General features: G+C 36.6%; 1 long non-coding RNA gene across 1 annotated transcript; it reads right to left on the bottom strand.

Annotated features, from left to right (window-relative positions):
• Nucleotides 1–10833: 10833 nt before the first annotated feature.
• LOC149415807 (uncharacterized) lies at nt 10834–16257 on the bottom strand. Its single transcript, XR_016303578.1, has 4 exons — nt 16172–16257; nt 14185–14299; nt 13147–13295; nt 10834–12990 (listed from the first exon to the last, which is right to left on the bottom strand). It is a non-coding gene; the product is annotated as an uncharacterized LOC149415807 (long non-coding RNA).
• Between the last annotated feature and the right edge of the window lie 309 nt (nt 16258–16566).

Consider the following 16566-nt stretch of genomic DNA (forward strand, 5'->3'; position numbering starts at 1 on the left):
TCTAACTGACTGTTATTATCTTCTATGCTAACATATTGTTTTCTGTTTGATAGATATGATTTAATTAATTTGATAGCTGGACCAGTTACTCCTGTTTTTTCTATTTTTTTAATCAGTATTTCATGACTTACGGTGTCAAAGGCTTTTTGAAGGTCTACAAGAATTGCTATGACATAGTTTCTATTATCTATGCTAGCTCTAAGTTTATTTATAAGATCATTAGTTGCAGAAAGCGTGTTAGACTTTTTTCTGAAACCGTATTGTTTGGCATATAGAAATGATTTTTTTTTCAGAAAGTTGTTTAGCCTATCGTATATTACTCTTTCGTATATTTTTGATAGAATTGGTAGGACAGAAATAGGCCTGTAGTTTGATGTTTGAGTTTTCGAGCTCCCTTTATATATTGGGATAACCCTAGCGATTTTACAACTGTTCGGAAATCGACCTTCTTTTAGGCTCAGGTTAATCAGTTTAGTTAGTATAGGTGTTAATAGCGGGGCAAGTTTTTGTACTGTTACACATTTTAATTGGTCATGACCAGCACTCGCATTTGATTTTAGGGATTTTATAATGGCTAGTATTTCGGGTTCAGTTGCGGGTTGTAGGTATATTGACTCCGTACTTTCATACTTTAATGTAATTTTTTCATCCAGTTCATGGGTGTATTTGTTAATTATATTACCAGCTAAAGAGGTGCCAACATTACAAAAGTAATTATTAAAGCATTCGCATGTCTTGATCTCTTCTGTGATAATTTCATTATCTCTCTTTAGTTTTTTACATGTTTTGCTTTGTGTGTTTGTTTGATTCTTGACGATGTTGTTAATTAGGTTCCAAGTTTTTTTGGTATTATTTTCACATTTTTTAAATAGTCTGCTATAGTGTTGTTTTTTAGAGTTTTGTTTTTGTATAGTTATTTGGTTACGTATTTTAGTAAATTCTGTTTTCAGTAATAGGTTACAGGGTTCTTTTTTTAATTTTTAAGTGTAGTTTATTTCTTTTATTAATCATTTTTAATAAGTCTTTTGTTATCCAACCAGGAAGACAGGTTTTATTTGTTTTTATTATTGTTGAACTGTAAAAAGTAATTTTGTTTATTAGATAGTTTACAAAGTTATTGTAGTTCAGTTCCGAGTCCTCGTTATTATTTATAGAAAAGGGGTTTTGTCGAATATCCTCCTCTAGTTTATTATAGTCAATTTTCGTATATTTATAGGAGGGATTTTGTGAATTCTTTTTGGTGTAGGTGTGCAGTATGTCAAGAATCAGTAGGTTGTGATCAGATATTGAAGTGTCACAGTTTGTTATAGAATATGAAAGATTTATGTCTGAGATGATGTGATCGATAATGGTGTTGGTGCTTTCTGTGATACGTGTCGCATGTTTTTTGTTTATTATATTGAAATTGTTTGACTTGATGATTTCTGTGTATTTACAAGTGTGTGTGTTTGTGGAGTCAAGTAAGTTGATATTAAAGTCCCCTAGTATTATGGACCTTTTGTGAGTATAGTTTTTACATAGGCCTAGTGAAAATTTTATAAATGTTATTACAGTTCCCAAATGAAATTTCAATTTAATATAGAAGACAGTATGATAAAGACGTTATTTAGAAACATTATAACTACAAAATAGTCGAAAAAACTTACTTAAATTCTAATCCTTTGCAGAGGTTTTGTACTGGCTCTTGGTCTCGAACGTTGGTAGCTCTTTACGGTCTTCCAGTCTGACACGGATAAAACCATCTCTTTCGATCAGCCCACATACTCGCTTTAAAGCTTCTGTGACTTTCTTGACAATTCGTTCCACCGCTTGAGTGTGAGAAGGAATTCTAAATTCAACCCTTCCACTTTTGCCAGTTTCCGCAATTGACTCCAACTCTTCTAGGCTCATATCAGTAACAAGAAGGGGTTCGGTTACTGAAGTGGATCGCCAGTCAATCATATCTATATAGTCTTCGGCATCAAAATTGATCTGAGGGGGTTTAAATACCCTTACCCCTTTCCTTTCGGTTGCGCGAGCTTTCTGGATTCCCTTATAAGCCAAGGCTCTGATATGTTTTCGTTCATCGAACAGCATAGCTATCAAAACATGCTCTGGGTGAGCCATGAAAGCATTTCTCTGTAACGTTGCATGGGCGACTTTTCTTAGCTCATCTTCCAAGTAATTGCGGAAAAGAATCCTTTTTAAAAAATGAATGGAAGCTTGCGGGATTTGGGGATTGCACTTAATTGAGAACCATGATGGTATGTAGACCTTCATTATGAACTCTGCAAGCTTTCTTAGCTGAGGGGTCGGATCATCGGTGGCTACATACAAACGAAGGACTCGATTTGCCAGAGTAAGCCACCTGGCGTGCGAGATGTTGCCGGGGTTTCGTTTGGCCAACTCTTCAGCAATAGAATTGTCTTCCATATTAAATTGAAATTTCATTTGGGAACTGTAATAACATTTATAAAATTTTCACTAGGCCTATGTAAATACTATACATAACTTTGATTTAAGGTTTTGAAGCCAAGATGAAAGGACGAATACTTAAACAAGTCAGTAAATTTGCAGTAGAACAAGAAAACTGCCACTCATGTCGTATGGAAAGTAATCAGCAACATTTTGTACTTAGTTTTTATACTACATTTTATGACATGTTATAACCTTTTATACTTTTGTAATAAACAACAGTAATAGCAAATAACATTAGTTTCTTTCAACACCTTTCTCATACAATTTACACCGTCCAACTATCTTTTTTCAGGTATAAAACATATTATATATATATAGTATATATGTGGTATATATTTTTACTGTATGTATATAAGAATTATGTATATATATATTGTCTCATTTTATGCCTTCTGTAAGAAAAGTACAATTAATTCCGGTGGCTTAAACTTAAAAAAAACATGGTTCATATATGTACACAAAATTACAAAATTTCATCAAAATTAACAAACTTTAGGGCTTGTGCGGGAGACCAAAATACCATATTTTATTAAAAAAAACCGTTTCGTACTTATTTTTATGCCCTAATATTACTGTTTTTTAACTTGGAATAAACAAAAAAGTTATGAATTTATTTTTTTAAATTAAAAAAAAAATTGATAGTTTTTGAAAAAAATTAAAACTTTAGGCCTTGTGCGGGAGACCTAAACATTTTTTTAAAAATCCAAAAAAAATTGTGGTAAGTTGTGGTACCTAGTAGCAACTTTATTTCAACTTGGAATTTGAAAACAAAAAAAAAGTTAAAAATCGATACACCCTAGTGTGTATGTACAAGTATGAAAAGATTGTTATATTAGTTACAGTACCTATATAAGTATAATACCAGTACAACAAGTATGAAAATATTATTATATTAGTTACAGTGTTTCGGCCTAAGGCTGATTTTAGTGTCACGCCGACCGCACGCGCACCGTCGGCGCTGATGGTCGAGATATATGAACTTCTAGGAAGCGTTTTTGAATGACGCGTAGCTATCAGCGCGCAAGGTGGTCAGCGCTGATGGCTACGCGGCCGTACGCGTCGCGCGTCGGCGCCGCGTAGCTGTCGGCGCTGACGATCGCACGAGCGCCTCTGCTTTCAGCGAGCGTTGTAGTGTCGAGCGGAGCAGATGTCATCGCGTGTACAGTCATGGCGGATAGGTAGTACAAAGCAGCAATAACTAATACACTCCGCATTTTGGTCTTCGACTGTACAGTAAGGCGGTCAGTACGATACTGAAACCAGCCACGCTGAGCCTCAGCGCTGACGAACTACGCGCTGATCTATGAGCGCTGACGGTGAGCGTGACACTAAAATCAGCCTTACTCATGTTTCCAAAACAGCTGTATTACGACAGAATTGCACGGAATCACGACCGGGATAGTGAACTAATTCGTGGTTCAGTTCGCGTCTTGTTCGCTAGATGTATACGTAGCATTAGATCTGGACAAGATCTAGACGACATTTTATTTATTTTTTTATTAGTAAAAAAAGATATACGAATTACATTACACAATATAGTACAGTTATTAATTACATAATATTATATAATATAAGTATTTGATGTACCCCCATAAATAAGCAGAGCTTGTGTGTATGGGGGGTGTTGTTATATTGGTTTATATTTGATATGATTCAGTTCAACTGTTCGGAATACTTTTTAAGGTGGCTTTTGAATTCGTTTATATTTGCATTCATGTTTCTAATTTTTTCTGGTAATGAGTTAAAAAATTTAACTCTGAGATATTCATGGTTGAACTGTCCTATTGTTTTTTACATTTAGGAGTATTGACGTTTGTCTAAAATTAAATTACTTAACTATTTTTAAAGGGTGCAATTTTATTTTGAATATAGTTTTTATAAATTTGAAATGTTGCATGGTAGAAGTATAATGCACTTAATTTTCTGACCTTAAATTGTTTGAATAAAAGTTCGGACGAATATGAATAGGGTTTTTTTTTAATATGGTTTTTATTATTAGTTTTTGTGATATGTAAATTGTTTGTGTTTGATTTTTATATGTACCGCCCCAGCCTATAATGCCGTATTGTATAATTGATTGACAGAAAGCGAAGTATGTGGTTCTAAGTAATTTTTCGTTTAAAATATCTCTTAAACATCTTAATATATATATGTTAGTTTCCTTATTCTGTTGTTCAGAATATTTATATGTGGGGACCATTTTAAACGCTGGTCTATTGTTATGCCTAGGTACTTAATATCGGTCTTGCTTTCTATGTTTGTGCATAACATATTGCATTTGTGGTTTTCTGTATTTTTCACAGAGTGGATAATTATGTTTATTTCTTTAGGTGTTTCTTGTTTTTTAATGAAAAATGGTAAATAATAAGTTTTTTTAGAATTTAAAGTCAACAGGTTTTCATCAAACCATAATTTTAGTTTATTGATATCTGTATTTGCCATGTTATTTAATTCTGACCAGGTGTTTGCTTTTAGTAATAGACATACATCACTTTTTTCTGTAAGACTGTAAAAAAACTGCCAAATCTTTATTCGGCCATGAGCTGAGCTCAAGCAGCTGGAGGAGGAACAACAGAGACCACACTTACAATGTTGACAGTTATGATTAAAATAAATCAATATTTTTATTCCAGATTAACATTACAAGTGTGGTCGTAGCGATAGCTACGCAGTTGTTCCTCCCTCTCCAGCTGCTTGAGCTCGGCTTCGTGTACGGCCGAATTAATAATTGATTTTGTTTTCAACTGGTATCTACCTTTGGAAGTTTTTTTACCGTCTTGCATATGCCCAGAAAAAGTGATCTATTTCGTCCAGATATTGTTTTTTGCCTTATTTTCAGGGAATTTCTCATCATTCCCGTAATTTCCGCCACAGTTCCATCAGGACTCGCATTCCGTTTGTGCGCCCCACTGGTCGTGGGCGTCATGGTAAGATTAAGACTTTAAGGAGATGAAACGTCTGATAAATCTACGATAGATGTGGCATCAAGATTGCCTGTGGTGGGACGTCCTTCCAAATACGGCAAATCTCCAAGGCGCCATCACTTTCCCCGCTTGGCCATTTTTCTTAATGCGCCTTTTAATCGCACTATTTTAGCAAGTGCGCAACTTACTCCAGTCGTCTTTACCCACTGGAGCGACCACGCGAAATAAATAATTTTGCCTCGATTGCTCGAGATTTCCAGACGATCATTTTTTTAAATTTTTCGCCAACATTAACAAAAACATATCTTACAATTTTTACATGGAGTCATACAAACTTATTATGGTGCTATATAGCCAATGAGTTAACCTGTATTTTGTTGTTTGTTTCATTTTTCGTCGCTCATTTGGTGATGTCTTATTTTAAGATGTTTTAGTTAATAAAATTTTAAAAGTAAATGTCGTTGCCAAGTTCATATTACGTTTGTGCTTTCAAGTAGCCAACCACCCCTGTTTTACTGAATGTGAGTCCTTGCTCTTGTATTTAAAGTTTGAATTCAATATACAACATATTATTATATCTCAATTGATATTCCGCGTGTTCATTTCAATTCCCTTGATATTGCTGCAAGCTATGGTGGATCACTTCACCGGAATACGGTAAGATATATACATGCGGTGACAATCTACGTTGCACTTTATTCCGGAATAGTAGGGTTATTCCTTTTGCGTTGAAAGGTAAGGTAGAAAGTAAATTAAATTATTTACTTTCTGAGGGTATTATTGAACTTATTACGTGTAGTGAATTTGCCAGTTCCATATTGCCGGTGGTGAAAAAGAATGGTAGTATTAGATTTTGTGGGTACTACAAAACTTCTGTGAACAATCAAGTACTAATCGACAAGTATCCTTTGTCGAGAATTGTGGAACTTTTAACAGAGGTTAGTGGCGGAAAGGTCTTTGCGAAGATCGACCTCAAGCAAGTCTACAACCAGTCTGTGGTAACAAAGCAGTGTAGATCTTTCACAACAATTAATACACACCTAGGATTATTTCAGTATAAGAGGTTAGTGTAGCGTCAGCGCCAGCAATCTTTGCAAAAGCAATGGCAAGTTGCCTGGCAGGTATAAAGAATATGGCGTTTTATCTTGAGGATATCATTGTAGTGGGGGAAAATGAGGAGATCTATAAAGGAACGATTGTGTAGTATTAGAAAGATTAAAAAGCTGTAATCTAACGGTAAATAGTGATAAGTGTGAATTCAATTTAGCGGTTATTGAATTTTTAGGATATAAAATCACAGAAGAAGGGATTCAAACGTGTGATAAAAACAAAGAAGCGGTTTTGAATGCACCTCCTCCGAGTGATTCAAATCAGTTAAGGAGTTTATTGGGAATGATTAGTTATTATCGTAATTTTATTCTAGACATGGAGAATTTATTGTCACAGTTATATGTGTTACTTAACCCATTACCTCCATGACGATGTCTATAGGCATCAAAAAAATAGATGAAAAGTATGATTTTTTTTCACTGTGAATAAAGCTAAATCCCACCAAGTTGTTATGCAGCATTTACAGATTGGAATGTTAGCTTTCTATAATTAACATAATTTAATAAATTTTATTAATTATTCTATTTTTAATATTTTTTTTACTAAAGCCCTGAAAATAGACCCATTTTGAAAAAAAAAAAAAAAATTTAAAACGGAAAAAAATAAAACATGTGTGAATCACAATTGTTATCAAAAGATGAAATAGTCGACAACACTGTTTCAACATAGTATTATATGCATAAGATGACCGCTGGATGTCACTGAAATCAGGTGATGCCTGCGCGCAACGTTTGGAGGTTAGCTGTGAGAGTGTTTTAATATGTTTTTGGTTAGCTTGCCTTCAAATAATACGGTTTTGTTGTGTTTTTATGGGTGATTTTTATTAAAAATAATAGTTAGTCTGCAGTATTCGGATATTTTTAAACAGATAATGTTGATGAACAGACGGACGAAGAGCTGATTGACGATGATTTGATGGCATATCACGACTTGACTGGAATCAGCCTTTGAAATCCTCTGGTGCGAGTCGTAATACCTTGCGAATATCTATTTCAAATGCACCACCGGCCAAAAAATTAAAACTACAGTAAACTGTTGCGTTCCTGAACCGCTGAATGTGGTGCATATGTAAGATATGTACAAAAAGCTTAAGTCTTATAATGCTTTTCAAGTGTTTTCATTATTCTTTGATGACGAAGTGATTCAGTTTATTCTTGAGAGGATGATCAAATACGCTCGATTTAAAACCAATACCGAATTCCAGTAAGATATATACGAATTGAAGCGTTTTCTTGGTTTCTGTGTTGACCGGCTACAATACATTGCAGATTATTATTCGTCTGACCCGACCTTGGGTGTAAGCGTCATCATAAAAGGAACCAACGTCCACATTTCGAGCTTATAAAGCGCTATATACATTTTTACGATAACAATCTAGATATAACCGACAGAATGGCTAAGGTATGATAATGACTAACGTTCCATCTTTATTTGAATTTTATGTTTTTGCACACAAACTTTCCATCGACGAGCAAATGGTGCCATATTTCGGTCGACATTATTGCAAGATGTACATTAAGAATAAGTCAATCAAAGTTGGCTACGAGATTTGGTGTCTTGCTTCCTCCGAAGGCTACCTGTTTCCAAGCAATGCCATATTCCTGAGCATCTGATACATATGACCCCGTATTAGGTCAGAGATTATCCTTCGTACTGTCTATGATGGAATATATAGAGTTCCCCGCACGCCATGAGTTATTTATCGACAATTTCTTCACATCTCACCATTTGATGTGTATCCTGAAGGATAAGAGAATGTGCGCTACTGGCATATGTAAGCCAGTTCGCTTCCCTAACCTTGAAGCTTCAGGCAAGTTGAAGACAGGAAAGTAATTGCCTAAAGGTAACATTTTCTTCTATTTTTCCCTTGCGCATAGCGAACATTTACCTAGCAGGTGAATTTGATGCGGTGGTAGACGTAGAAAGCCAAATCCTCGTATGCCGTTGGTTAGGACAACTGTAAAGTAACAGTGGCCACGAACTATGATCGAATGGAGCCAGTAAGTCAAGTGCAGAGTTGGCAGAAATTGAAGAAAGACAAAAAAGGCAAAGTTTTGAAGGAAGCATGCAAAAAAAATCGGTGCCCAGCGTGCCAACACGAAATTATAATTTGGGAATGGGTGGGGTAGACCTCCATGATAGTGGTATACAAAATTATCGGGTCAACATTCGGTCAAAGGAGTGGTACTGGCCTTTATTTGCATCTTGCCTGAGCAGCACTCTTTTAAATGGATGGAAGTTGTTATGCTTCTTTAGGAAGTACGAGCATGATATGCGAAACCTGATGACTAGGCGACAGAGAAAACCTTCCCAGAAGGCATTCCGTGTGGAGGTTACCCGTACTCTTTTATTGTCTTTTACAAATCAGGTCAATGCCGAATTCGGAGATTCTCGTGTGAAGGAAGAAGGCCATGACGCAGAAGATGGGAATCGTGTGCGTCGAATGCAAGAATTTAATTTGACATATCTTGGCGAATCTCGAATTCGCTGTGCTCTATGTAAAAAAAAAATCCAGCAGTCTATCAATGCCGGACCTGCAACCGCGCCCTTCATTTTGACTGCTTTGAACGGTATCACTTAGAGAATAATTGGGTTAGATTTGGTTAGTTTTCCTCATTCTAGAAGGTTTTTTGTAATATTGAATTTTTTGTTATTTTGCGTATTTTCCATTAATAAATTGTCTTTTCATTGAATTATAAACAATGGCAATTATTTATTTTAAATTATCAATATAAATCATACAGTTTACTGCATTTTACCCATAGTTTAGGGTTAAAAAAGATGCTAGCTTTAAGTGGGGTAATGGGTGGAAGAGCAAGACAGTTTTGCAACAGTTAAAAAGATACTAACATCGGATAGAATCTTAACACATTTCAATGAAAATATTCCTGTAAAATTGGTTACGGATGGAAGTTTTAACGGGATTGGGGCAACAATTATACCTACATGTGATCAACGACAAACTGCTCACATACCTCGAGAAGAACAAAATTATCAATGACCGTTAATACGAATTCCGGCGGAACCGCTCGTGCGGTGATCTTCTCGCGTATGTGACGCATGATTGGGGGCGGTGAACAAATTGCCTTCTTACGGACTTCCCGCATCCCTGTGTACGTGGATTGCTGACTTTTTAAGGGATAGGTCGATTCAGGCGGTTGCTGACGGTTTCACCTCTTCCTCGCACTCTATAAATGCTGGCGTCCCACAGGGATCGGTTCTGTCTCCGACTTTGTTTTTGTTGCACATCAATGACCTTTTGACATGTGCACCCATTCATTGTTACGCGGATGACAGTACAGTTCATGATAGCTTTTTGTTTGACAAACCCCCAAAGGGCACACAAACTCCAACAGCTCGGAGGGCTTTGAAGCAGAGAATGGACGGTTATCTCGAGAGTATTTCCTCCTGGGGTAAAAATAATCTCGTCGAATTTAATATTTCAAAGACCCAATCCTGTCTGATTACGTCTAAAAGGGATCTAAATGATAATCTAGTCTCCTTCAACGGAAGCAATCTTCTGAACAGGCCTTCCATTGATATGCTTGGTGTAACTATAAGTGACCAGCTCAGGTATGGGGGCTCCATCGAAGCCAGAGTAAAGCTGGCCTCTCAGAAGCTGGGCGTACTGTACAGGGCCCGCAGATACTTTAATAGTACACAACTGCTGACCCTGTACAAATCGCAAGTATGCCCTACTGTCGAATTTCGCAGCCATCTCTGGTCCGGAGCCCCTAAATACCTGAAAAAAAACCCTTGACTCTGTGCAAAAACGGGCGGTCCGTTTGATAGATTCCCCAATCTTAACAAACGGACTGCAATCTTTAGAGCACAGGCGTCAGGTAGGTATGCTGTCCTTGTTCTATCGGTATTACAATGGAAGATGCTCTGAGGAACTAGCGTCATTGATCCCTTCGGCACCGGTGCCTAGTCGGGATACACGCCTAACGCGCGCCCAACATTTGTACATGGTTGACATTTGTCACATGAGAACGGGTCGCTTCTACGATTCGTTCTTAAGTTCAACATCATGAAAAATACTTACATTTTGAAATATCTGAGAGAAAAATCGTCATCAGTCAAATCAATGGAACTTTTTCCTGTCTGCCCAGGTAGTAAGTTCTCGAGCGGTTGAAGTACCTAGTGGCTGTGTTTACCAAATAATTTTAGTAGGTACAAGGTGCGATCTCCAAAGGGTAAACAAAAAAGAAAATATTCTAGAACGCACTAGTAGCTGCTCTTACAATTCTATAGTTTTGACAGACAATTTAGAAGTGTAATAATATTATTTGAATAAATAGTTAAATTCAATTAAATTAACTAAAATTTATTGTGTAAATAATATTCTTGAAGATGAATGTTAACACAAGGAACAAAAATAGGGGCCAGTCAAAGAGTCTCTTCGAGAAAATGCATAATTGCATAAGAAAAAAACTAGTCTTCACTGTAAGTGTGCAGGTATTTTTTCAAATCTCTCCTTTGAGAACATGAATAATTGCAGCCAGAAAACGAAAAAGTGTTTTCTGAGCTGTGAGTCAGAACGTGATGCATCTAATGTCCAATATATATCTTATATAGAGGTAAGATGGCCGTTCCTAGAAACTAAATATGTTTACTTGGAAAATGAAAAAGGTGTGTCGCAACTGTGAGTCAGCATGTGGCTTTTTGAAGTGCTTTTTGAGAACATCCATAGATGAACAAGGAACAAGAAAAAGTTTTTCTCCGCAGTGAGTCAGCATGAGCTTCAGAATGCCTTTTAAAACATTAATATGTGGACTTATGGAAAATAAAACAGGTTTTTCGCCACTGTGAGTCAGCAAGTGGGTCTTTAGATGGGCGTTTCGCTAAGATGAAAATTTTCACACGGAACATGAAAAATGTTTTCCTCCACTGTGAGTCAGCATGTGGTTCGTAAGGTTGCTCTAGTGATAACATGCATAGTTGAACAAAGAACATGAAAAAGGTTTTTCTCGACTGTGAGTCAGCATGTGGATCTTAAGTTGACCCTTTCGATAACACGCATAGTTGCACAGGGAACATGAAAAAGGTTTTTCTCCGCTGTGGGTCAGCATGTGTGCCTTCAGGTTACCCTGTTGAGAACATGCATAGTCGCACTCTGAACATGAAAGAGGTTATTCTCCACTGTGAGTCAGCATATGCCTCTTCAGATGATCCTTTCGATAACATGCATAGCTGCACACGGAACATGAAAAAGGTTTTACTCCACTGTGAATCAGCATGTGGCTCTTAAGTTGACCCTTTCGATAACACGCATAGTTGCACACGGAACATGAAAATGGTTTTTCTCCACTGTGAGTCATCATATGGCTCTTCAGTTGACCCTTTCTATAACATGCATAGTTGCACACGGAACATGAAAAAGGTTTTTCTCCACTGTGAGTCAGCACATGGCTCTTCAGTTGACCCCTTTGATTACACGCATAGTTGCACACGGAACATGAAAAAGGTTTTACTCCACTGTGGATCAGCATGTGGCTCTTCAGATGACCCTTTCGAGAACACACATAGTTGCAAGCGGAACATGAAAAAGGTTTTTCTCCACTGTGAGTCAGCATATGGTTCTTCAGTTGACACCTTTGATTACATGCATAGTTGCAAGCGGAACATGAAAAAAGTTTTTCTCCAATGTGAGTCATCATATGCCTCCTCAGCTGACCTTTTCGACAACATGCATAGTTGCACACGGAACATGAAAAAGGTTTTTCTCCACTGTGAGTCAGCACATGGCTCTTCAGTTGACCCCTTTGATTACACGCATAGTTGCAAGCGGAACATGAAAAAAGTTTTTCTCTACTGTGAGTCAGCATGTGCCCCTTCAGCTGATCCTTTCGATAACATGCATAGTTGCACACGGAACATGAAAAAGGTTTTACTCCACTGTGAATCAGCATGTGGCTCTTCAGGTCAACCTTTCGACAACACGCATAGTTGCACACGGAACATGATAATGGTTTTTCTCCACTGTGAGTCATCATGTGGATCGTTAGGTCTCTCTTTCGATAACATGCATAGTTGCATACGGAACATGAAAAAGGTTTTTCTCCACTGTGAGTCAGCACATGTCTCTTCAGTTGACCCCTTTGATTACATGCATAGTTGCAAGCGGAACATGAAAAAAGTTTTTCTCCACTGTGAGTCAGCACATGGCTCTTCAGTTGACCCCTTTGATTACACGCATAGTTGCACACGGAACATGAAAAAGGTTTTACTCCACTGTGAATCAGCATGTGCCTCTTCAGGTGACCCTTTCGACAACACGCATAGTTGCACACGGAACATGAAAAAGGTTTTTCTCCCGTGTGAATAAGCATGTGGATCTTTAAATCTCCCTTTCGAGAAGATGAATAGTGGCAATCGGTACAGTAAAAATATTTTTCTCTTTCATGGTTGCGTTCGTTTATTGCAAAATTTGACTTAGGAGAGGAGTAGTTGCTATGTGGAGGAGTGAATCCTTTTTCGACAAAATGCGTCTGAAGATCTGTCGACAAATTTGAAAAATAACATGGGTGAAAATGACTCAGTTAAACACACTTTTTCTAAACTTAGAGTAAATAAGCGAAGAAAGTTCGTAGAAAGGTTAAAAAAAATAGGAGAGTCAGAATCGTTCAAGTTTACAGTGAAAAATTGGTTTTACCTGCTGCCTTGGTAATTCTTCCAAAGCGTTCTAAGCATTCCTCTTTACATCCGGCAGATCTATGTCAATTTTCATATAAGTAAGTCCCGCTTCATCTTGTCGGGGTCCAAGATCCGCGTTTACGGTAACTGTCTCCACATAAATGCTTCCTGTAATAAAAAGGACGATAAATATAATGTATCTTTGCATGGCCAGCCCTGAACCAAACGGCGCCAGGTGCGAGTTTAATTTTGACTGCCCTAACAGTCTCAATTAGTACACGCCAAAGCAGGATATCACTGTAATCAATTAACTGATGATTTGTTTTTTTTTTGTAGCGCGGTATTTATCATAAATAATATCAAAGGCGATGTGTTAGGTTGAGCACTCGACGCCCGGAGCGAACTGCTCCAATTGCACCAGGGTAGGGCCAGCCCTGTATCTTCGTAAAATTGATATAAACGAGAATTTTTTTTAAATTGGAAAACAATAAACTATTTTATTACGAATAAAGAAACTATTGATCAACGAGGTCAATGTCAGATAAAGAATGACCTCAGATGTCCGCTTCAGGGACCGATTCTTCAAAAAACAGAAACTTTCTCTAGAGCACCCGTAGTAGAGAGTTTGATTATTTTCAGTCAATGGGATATTGTTTTTCCAATCAATATTTATGTATTTTAACGTATAATAAATACGTGTTATTTACATCATGTCCCAAATGAAATTAAGTAAAAATCGAGGAATCGAGAACTTATTGTGAATAATATAATAAAGTTTTATGAGTGCTGTATTTTGGTATTTTCCGGCAAGGACGCATATTAAGGTAAATACCCAATACACCTCATGTATTATAAGAAAGGATGTTGTGAACAAGTATGTGTCCTGTTTGCACGACATTTCAAAAGAGATATTGATTCAGGACATCCGAATTTAAAGTTCTATATTTTACACGTATGCAATGCAACAAACTGATTGTCTGAGTACTCTCAGCATATTGCAAGCATTCCTTCGTTACAGCTAGGTGGTCGAAATCTTAATCTGAAAATGCAATTTCACCTCCATCTTCTTCCCGGAGACCTGGTTCCGTCTTGATGGATATAGTATCTGACTTCAGTAGATCCATGGTCTGCTTTGGTAGAGTTTGGTTATTGGTTTAACACCAAAAATATATCTGAAACAGAACGTTGTTAAAATAAAATAAAATGATAAAAATCCAAAAGTAAAATTAAAAGAGGATACATGATTTTAAGCTCAACTCGTTAAATTATTCCTCCTCATGTACACTTAAAAATTGAATATAACAAACTGCTAATCCTGATACATTGATAAACACCTAACTTTTAAACAGCATATTCAAGATATTAAAGATAAAATAAACCCTTTAATTAGCCTATTTAGCCTGATATCATATCTGTTACCAAATAAAATTAAAAAAGGTTTTTTTTTTTTTTTTTTAGTGAATACCTCACAAGAGTCCCAACTGCTCCCGTCTGGAGCCAGTGAGACTATGGCATCCCCAATTGGGGGATGTTGTGAGGCTGAAGGTAAGTGGGGAAAGGAAAGAGGAAGGTGGGGAAGTACCTGGCTATTCAGATCTAGTCACTAAACACGGCTAAAGCCATTTGGAGCAACGTTTCAATTCTGAATGGTGGTTTTTCACCAGGGCGATACTGCTAGTATCTTCCACTCTGGAACGTGCCGCAAATATACTATATATTATTTTAATTAATTAATTGTGAAATAACACAAATTAATCAAATAAAATTTATTTGCGCACGCCGGGTTCGAACCCGCGACCTTCGGAATGGCAGTCCAATGCGTTACCACTGGACTATGCCGGCCGTCGATATATTATAGCCTCATACATTCACATTTAGACTACTTGATTGAAATCTGGGGAAATACATCTGAAACATATATAAATGAACTACACGTAAAACAAAACAAAGTAATCAAAAAGCTGTTTCACTTCAAACCTAGAACTTTAACAGAAATATTATGCATGGAAACAAAACTATTAACATTAAGAAACTTTTTATGAATATAATACATGTCTCCTTATATGAAAAATAAATAATAAACTCATACATCCAAATACAGAAATCATTAAAACGTACCAAGTACCCACACACTTTATACGGCAACAAGATAAAATACATTTAAACACCATACATACCTTTATAATAAAAACACATACATTTGTTTTTGACCACGATAGTTTTATTTTCACTCTACCGGTTTCGGAAGATCCCTTCCTTCGTCAGGAGAATATTTAAAACTGTTTTAAATATCCTCCTGACGAAGGAAGGGATCTTCCGAAACCGGTAGAGTGAAAATAAAACTATCGTGGTCAAAAACAAATTTATGTGTTTTTATTATAAATTATGATGAGCCACAAAGTGAATGCTTTTTACAATTACACCATACATACCCATTACGGCAAGCAATCCATTGGTTACGAGGGGAGCAACATACATAATTGCCTCCCAAACGAAATTAAAAATGAAAAAAGTGTAGGTAAATTTAAGAAAAAGTTGTTAAGTTTTATGATCAATCAACAAAGCAATGATCGTGAATAAAATCGTTGTGTAATATATTAATGTGTAATGTATTAGTTTTTTCTAGTTAAATAAGTGAAAATGTAATTTATTTTATCTAGAATAAAAAAAAACATAAAAAAATATATAAAATGTGTTTCGCTTGGAATATCCTGTCAAAATAACGAAGTCGTAGCCAAAACACATATTTGAAAACCTTGAAGATATGACAACGGTTAAGAGAAACGTTGTTTAGCGTGGGAAAACTATATTTATATATTTACAATGTTTACCGCCATTCCGCTTTTAACAAAATATCTGTTAACCATATGTTTTTTTGTGATCATTGTAATAAATGCCTTCAAAATGCTAATCAAATAATAGGTAGACCTCAAATTGACAGTTTAAACATTCTACTGTGACAAAACGCCCAATGATTCCCTAACTAAACTGGAATAACGGCAGCTACCAAATAAATAGCGATGAATATAAGTATGAGTACTTACTTTACCAATAACCATTACAGGCGTGGGATAGTATGTTTAACAGGAAGAAACGGAGAAGAAAGCACTTGTTAGCACTTGTCAAAAATATTTATAGGTTATGCATTAGAAGTGAGTCGTTCGCGAACGAGTCGGCTCAGTGAACCGGATCTTTACGCGGATCCGCAAGATCCGGTTCCCAAATCAGCCGCTCACTCGTTCGGGAACGATGAGTCGGTTCAACTCGTTCGCGAGTGGTGAGCCGGTTCACTCGTTCGAAAATTTGAGGAACTTTTTGAAATCGAATTCCGTAGCCACCCCCCCCCCCCCCCATGGATTTCAATATTTTGTGGGGAGTACGTATGTTGATTTTTTTGGGGGGAATTACGTTTCATAGAAATTCTGTAACAACCCCCCCA

The sequence above is a fragment of the Hesperophylax consimilis genome, chromosome 17, assembly GCF_061612785.1.
Source record: "Hesperophylax consimilis isolate HC1 chromosome 17, BYU_Hcon_1.0, whole genome shotgun sequence".
In the NCBI taxonomy this organism is placed as follows: domain Eukaryota; kingdom Metazoa; phylum Arthropoda; class Insecta; order Trichoptera; family Limnephilidae; genus Hesperophylax; species Hesperophylax consimilis.